Below are 8,175 nucleotides of genomic sequence, written 5' to 3'. Positions count from 1 at the left end.
AACAGCTCAAGATTTCAAGGAAATCACTCAAGGTCACAGAGGATCAAAGAGACTTCAAAGGATTTGTCTGTCCACAGGTGATCTCAGTTTTCAAACAGGAAATATTTTTATTGGACATTACTCTGGACAAATCAAGAGCTGCAAACTTCTAATTAATATTTTCTTAAGATTTCTTACAATGATTCTACTACAGAAGTTCTTGTTAAATTATTTGTTTAGTTGTCAAAGGAAAGAATGTTCATTTCTTCTAAAACATTTGTAAACAATTGAATGTTTACATTTATATGAAACATCAATAAAAGAGTTGGTTTTTTTTTTAAATATTAAGGATTGCTAAACTCAGCTGATTCTGAAATGGTTTAACTTGGCATAGTTTCAGTGAAAATCTAGGAGTTGTACTGATTTCCAGCACTTGAAATTGACCCAAAACAATGTTGGATAGAAATCCTATGAAAAGGAGCTGTAGTTCCATCATGTTTTAACCCTTTCATATAAAAGATAAGGGATTAATTCTTAATTATTTTTAATTTAAGTTTCATCTTCGAGATGACACTTATAAAAAATTAGATACAAGGCAAAAAAGGAAATAGAAGCTATTTTTTTGTGCTTTAGCTGGTTGGTTATCACAGTGTAACTTTCTTTGTTGAAAGTCACCGTTATAGTACAACCAGACTAATAACAAGCAATATCTTGCCAGGATCTAGAAATGGAGGACTGGAATTTCAGGGAGTTTTCAAAGTGTAAAGCTGAATAGACAGAAAGCTGCAGCTACCCATCAGGCTAAATGCAAGCCTCCAGCTCCAGGGAACCTCCTGGAAGCAGGTCTTGATTGCTAGTGAAGGAACAGATTTTTATCAGCTGATTCTACTGAATTGCCTGTAGCAAAATCCCTAGAAATTTTTCTAGAGCCAAAGAACTGCCAGCACATTCAGAGTTTAAAGGTAATAATATTTTGCCACTCTCAACACAAACAGGTACAGAATTCCTTCATTCACCCTTTATTTCCATGATCCTTCTCAGGAGTGGAGTTAGGAAACACATGCCTAATCAAACCAGACCCAAGACCAAATGATTGCAGGTGTAATGGGCATTGGGAGGAGTCAGAAGCACACAAAGAAGTTTTATATGAAGCTAAATAAAAATTAAAGATTCCATCCTATCTCGAAATTTCAGTACAATAAAATGAACCAGAAACATCAAATAATGCACAGATTCAGGATATTCAGAGGCATTTGCTTTGTGTACACAAACATCTTAATTCCTGTGAGAAAATACAGGCTGACTAATTGATTCCAGTAAGTCACCAACTCTTTTATTGCTACTATCACCATTTTAACTGTTTGAAGGCCTTGCTCCAGTTGTTTTCCTCCTCCTATTTCTAGAGCTTTTACTAGTGTGGTAGCTGGAGTGATCATGGGAAATCCTTTTTGCACACCCTGTTCTCTAACTCTGAAGGGCTTAAATGGAAAATTTTAAGGATTTTACACAATAATAAATATTGTTTGTACAGAAATGTCACATTTGCTATTTGCTTTTTCTGACTGGCTGCAGGCTGGCACTTGGATGTATTTGTAAGTGCATGGAATTCTATCTACATTTCGCTTTCAAACTAAAGTGGTAAAAAATTTTCCTATTTTCATGCTTTTTTTACTCTTGTAAGAAAAAATCAAACTATGGATACTGGGCAAATATTTTATAATTTGTAAATACATCTTAATTTGAAAAAAGCAAATTCTGCAGTAGGGACCCAGAAGTTATTTTTTAGAATAACTATACTCATTCTTGCTTTACTGACTAATTTCTATTTTGAGTACATTAATATCTGTAAGAGTTTTCAGAGTATTTTAAAACTGGTTTATGCACAATATGAAAATTTTTAAAAGCTATGGTAAAACATGTGACACTAAAGGAGCTAAATTTTGTATCTGGTCTTTGCTTAATAGAATTCTGAATACTAATTTTACAGCAGATGCAGAGTTACTAAATAGTGACTATTTCCTTGAAATGTAGTATTTCAGTGTATAAAATGGTGGTAACTTCCCAATTAGGAAGCTGTATCATCATCCTAAAATTGTTTTAGTAGGTCTTGGTATTTAAAAACACATTTCAACATCAGCACAAAGACTGCTTATCTTTTTTCTCCAAAGAGCTTTTTTTGTGGGTGTGACAGAGAAGGGTTGGTTCTCAGCTTCTTGAATGGTAGGAAGGGAATGTGCATTTTTCCTGTTACATATTTTGTAGAGACAAGGTAATCAATAATGTTAATAAAGTCAAGTTATATCTTAGAATAAACGCAATTACTTACAATTAATGTCACTTCTTAACAATCCTGGTTATGGTCACACACTAATCAATCAAGCAAGACAGTAAAAGAGCAGAGAAATAGAAAAACTTTATATACATATATGTATATATTTCTGTATGCATATATACATATGTATTTCTGTAGAAAATATAAATAATAAATAAATAATACCATAATAAATAATATATATTTCTTTCTGTATCACAAATTGAAAGGAAATTGAGGGATATGGGTTTCTTCCAGTATTTTTGACTGTACTGCAATAGGAAGAGCAGGAACTAAAGTTGCTTTAAGATGGGAATTCCCACGTGTGAAAGGGGGCACTGTGGGGAGGAGATGTGCACTACACTGAGCTATTGCACACTGATGCATATTATTCAACACCAACTTCCCTTTCTATGGATCTTGGTTAAAAGGATGCTCTGGTTTCAGCCCACACAAAATGATCAAATATTTACAGTCAGTTTTAGCATGTTCTGCTTGATCAGAAGTGTAAGAAAAAGCATAACTATGAACAAAATTACAGAATTATTTAATAGTAAATTCGGACCTTTGATTACATATAAATATTTATTATTCTTGATATGGGCTCTATTCCCCCCCCCATTATCTTTTTCATAATTTCTAAGCCAAATGAGAAGTTTTATACAAGGGCACACTAGATCAGCCTTGAGAACCCACTCCTGAGTTCAAAGGGTAGTCCTCCCCAGCAGCTAAAACAGGAGCTGCATAAACCCCATAAATGTGAAGAAAATGTCCTGATAAAGGGTGCTGTCCAGTGTTTTGATATTTTGATGCTACCTGTCAGGTAGCAAACTCAAGGCCTTTCTCTCATATGCAAATAAAATTCAGAGGTGACTTTGTCATTGCTTAGTTCATTACATTCTTGGTTCTCTTCCAGTTCATGACAAGAGCAGCATTCCTCATCTGCCTTCTGTAATGAATTCATTCTTGCAAGATTTTCCTCTAATTGGTAATCAATCAAGGCCTTTCAACCCTCTGCATAAATGATGTCTGTCACCTGTCTTTATGGAGAAATCTGTGAAGGAAAAAGTCCTTATCCACAGTGAGAATGGGTAGGGACTTGAGAAGTAAACAGTTGAGTTCTGCCTCAGTACTTCAGTAAAACCATCCCTCAGCCAGTGCTGGAGTGGTGCTTGTGCACACAGAATGAAGCTCTGCAGCTCATTTCCAGGCAGCACTTTGGGACAGCCCACAGCAGCTCAGAAAAGTGTACTGGAAGCAGAAGCCAGCACGAGGAGATTATAACAGTGAGCAAAGGAAAAAAACCCTCATAGGTGCAGGAACTTAAAAGCCAGAAACATCATAGAAACAGAGTCTTTAGAAGCAGCTCTATACAGAGTGGACCTATTTGTACTTCTGCAGATTTTATAGGAGAAATTCACTTTCTCTGTTTGAAATCTGTTCATTAACAGCTCATTATAGAGTAGTCACAGGAGTATTATTGTGTGCTTGAAATAAATTAAAACCACCAGGTAAATGTACTCTACTCAGGACCAATAAAGAACAAACAAAGCTAAGTGATCTTATAATTCCAGCTGCACTACAAGTTAAGATCCACATGACTCTGAAAGCCTGCCTTTATTTTAAGCTTGGAGAGTAATTTATTCACTCACTAGGTATTATTGCTTTGTGGGCTGATTATGGAGTCACCAATTTTTTAAGTGAACACCTTAATATTCTGATATTACCAGGAAAATATCCAGGTCAGTGATGTGCAAGCTAAGACTTTTCTCTCTGCAAGTTCCATTTGAAGGTGCAGCAATCTAAAAACATCCCCCATGATACCCTTGAGAGGAAAAAATAGTTTCTGGAATCGCTAATGGGAAAAGAATCATTGGAAACTGTTCTGATTTTAGTACAAAATTGAGAAGGCAAAGCTGGACTTTGTTATTCTGTATTTCTGCAAAGGAGAGTTTGCTCATTGAGATTATTCAAATAAATGTCCTTTGTGATGGTCTTCAAAAAGGAACACTGATAATTACAGACAAATTAAAACTTACATTTAACATCTGAGCTATATTCCTTATTGGCCACACTAACATTTCCTCAAAGGCTGAGAAGATGGAAAAGATTTTTGCATGATTAGAGAGAAAACAAAGAGCAAAGAGCCTTTTGTTTATGGTGCTGAAGGACAGAGAGCTTTCTAATTCCTTCACATCACTGGAGCAGCAGAAATGAAATAACACTTGGACTTGAGTGCAGTGCAGACACGTGCTGCCAAGTGTTCTTGCACTGACATGTCATTGTCCATGGGAGCCAAGGTGTCACATGAAAATTAGCATCAACAAAGGGAAGCAGAAAGCACTCAAGTCAGCACAACCCTGCTTGACATTGCTCTCAAAGAAAAACATTTCATTCCAGAGACAGTAAAAAATTCCTTGGAAATTATCAGGGTACAGATTTCCTCTGTCAGTTCTCATTTTATTCTGCATTTTTTTCTAGGCAGTTCAATGAAAACTGGATAGGTAAGGTCAGCCTGTGGTGGCCAGGAGTGACATCACAAATGTGTCACTTCCTCTTAGGCCATTTTTAATACAAATGCAGGTCCTTCTGTCTAGGAAGAATTTTGAATAATGTTTTTATTTCTGTGAAGTGACATACAAAACCTGTTTGGATCTGCACAACAGGGCTGCACCAAGGATGCTGGATGGATTCTTCAGCTGGGGAAAAGAAAAATAAAAAAAAGGGCTGAGGATCAAACACACCACAAGCTCTATTGTTCTTGAACTAGAGAGCTTAAATTAGAACTGGACAGAGAAATGAGCCTGCCTTCCCTTCCTGTGAGATTTTGATCATCACAGATTAAATCAGAGCATTCATGTAAGTTGTGATTTCTTAAAATCAAAACATTAGTTATCAGAATTGTTTCTTTTGTTCATTTTAATGCTTCTGGCTAAAATTTTTTAGATTTGGGTCCAAAGTGTAATACCATCCCCACCACACCTTCCCTAAAGATGCTGCATGATTTTTCACTACAAAAAATCCTGAAAACATTCTCTAGTGAAAAAAAAATTTTTTTGTTGAAGGGACCGATTTTTCATTGAAAAACAATATCACCAGAAATTATCAGAATTTAGTGACCTATAACTTATCCCAGAAGCAAGAGAGTTGGGAAAGTAAAAAAGTGACATTCAAGGGAGTTACTTCTTTCCTAATGATGATACAAGGATCACTTCAGAGCATAATTAATGATAAAATGCAGGACAGACATCCAGAATACTATTCCTGGGATGGCATGCCTTTCATTGTGAAGAAATTCAGAGGGTTGTAACTCCTTTAATTTGAGACAGCAGTTCCTGCTGCAAATTTAAAGATGGAACAAAAAAATTGACGGGACTCTCAAACCCAATGCCATCCCTGCACAGCAGAGCCATGTAAAAATGTAAAGCTGCGTGTAAAAATGCAGTAAAACAACTGTAAAAATGAAGTGGCCTCCAGAGGAAGAGCCCACATGGACCAAGAGGAGTGTGGCAGCATCCCCAGACTTTGCCATGATACAAAATACAGTCAAGGGTGTCAAGAGACTTTCAAAAGGACCCAAACTGAATGAACAAAGCACCATGAATGTGCCAGCAACGTAACCTGCTCAATCTGTGGGTAAGAGGAGGAGGTGAGGACAGTCATGCACAACAGTGAGGAGTTGTGACCTAATTGCAGAGAATGGTTATAGCCTGATTTAGACAGCCAAAGGTCTTCTGTTCCAGACACTCCCTGACAGGGACCAAATGCCTCATGATTGGTGATGAGCTGCAGCTAGCTGGGACAAGCTGGGACTGTGATTCTCTCATAACTGTGAAATCAGGCAGCCTCAGCTATTTCAGTCATCAAACTAGCTGACTGAGTCTGCCAGAAAAGGGTTTTTTGTCTTAGAAGGTGTCCAGGAATGTTCCAGTTCTGTGAAACTAACTGTTCACAGATTCCTTTCTTACTGAAGTTCACAGCAGTTTTTGATTTTGTTTGTTTGTTTGTTTGTTTTCCCCTTCATTCCAATAAAAATGATGGAAAGAACAGCGAACACATTGTAACCTGTTGGGGTGTATGGAACAGGCATTGCTGTGGCTTTCATGACAAGGCTGTTCCATCACCCACTATCATCCACTCAAGGCCATGGCAGTCAGTCTCAGCATTCCTTCCTCATTTTTGCAAAGTGTGCTTCCCACAATCTCATTCTCATTATCTAAAGCAGTCAAGAATTTTCTTCCAAAATATGAAGACTTTCATAATGCCAAAACCCCAAACTTGCTTTGTACAACTACCTAATCTTTTTTTTTCACATTATAGTCTTTGTACATGTGGCTGAATAATACAAATCACTGCTTTCTGACATTTTTGTCAACTGCTGAATACATTATTCATGGATGTTTATTTATTACTGCTGAACCAGCTCTAGAAATAGTGAAATAATATCCATTAAGTAGTTATAGTGTGCCTTTTATTTTTATAAACCAAATAATTTGGGAGTGTATTGTTTTTTAATCCAATGTGCTATGTTCATTTTAAGGACAGTGTACTTTGGTTAGGTTTTCATGTCTTCCCACAAGGAAGCTGGACTAGCACATCTCCTGATAGCTATTTAAAAGATAGAAAGTATTCCAAAATATAATGCCAGCTATGTAGCTAAGGGCAGGCAAGTGATCACCCTAAATCCCATGGTCCTTTCTGGGTACACAATTCAGTTAAATCATTATGTTATTCTAAATGCTGTGCTTTTGCAAAAACATGAAGGTACATATACTGGGACAGGCCAAATTAAGAGCAATTTGAGATATTAAACATTTCATTACCTTACCACTAATTGAAGGCCAATTCACACCCAAGGCTATTAACATGGCTTTAATAGTACATATTTGTCACATAAACAGTGGTTTATCCCCACCTTAGAGTGAAAGGCTTAGGAAAAGACAGATTATCTCTGTTTTTTTTTACATACAGCATTATTTTCCATGAGCAAAGTGACATGAGTCCTTAATTGTTTATGACACATACGGCATGGAAAAAATTAGCATCATATATTTAATCTCTATCACAATTTAACTGCTAAAATTTGAATTATCTGCTGCTACAAACGGTAGGAAATGACACCTCTGATACTGCCAGTCAGTGAGCTTTTCTTCATTAGCACCACACCCCCTCAGTTTTCAAGTTCTTACAGTCCTTTAAGCAAGTTCTAAGTAGGAGAGAGGCAACTTAAAAGAGTGGAGATATTTCAAGTATTCATGAAATAGGCCAAGGCCACTTACAAATCCCCAAATTCCACACAAGTGCCTGTCCAATGCATATTCCTCTACAGAAAGAAAACCCTCTGTGAAAGTCTCTTCATGACTGCATCCAAATACAGATATTTATAGTAAATCAATATTAATTCCCTGTTACAAAACCTTGTACTAAACTCCCATCAGGTTGATGCTGTCACTTTGTCTTTAAAATATTTTACAAATTACTCAAAGCTACTTTTCCATAATAGTTTCTTCAAGAGTTCACTTCTACCTTTCATTATTAAATGTTTTGATTGAAAGGCTTATGAGTCCCTGTAATTTATTGAATTTTATGTAACTTGTAGACACACTTATGTTCATCTGGTGTTTCAGTGAATGCAATTAAGTGCCCATAATGCTAGTTTATGAACAGAAATGCCAGGGTTTGCTGGAACCCAGACAGTATTTCAGGTCAATATCTTATTGGGTTGGTGCACTTAAGTAATGGAATAATGCAAGAGTTGAATGTATGGGCCAGTGAATGCACAGATTAATTAATCTCATGACAAAGTAATTATTCAGAAAATGTAGAATTTAAATGTCTCCAGTCAGAACAATGTAACAGACAGATATGCTGAGAGGCCTCTAAAC

Source organism: Fringilla coelebs, assembly GCF_963513975.1.
Source record: "Fringilla coelebs genome assembly, chromosome: 15".
NCBI lineage: Eukaryota > Metazoa > Chordata > Aves > Passeriformes > Fringillidae > Fringilla > Fringilla coelebs.
Note: the sequence above shows the minus strand (reverse complement) of the source record.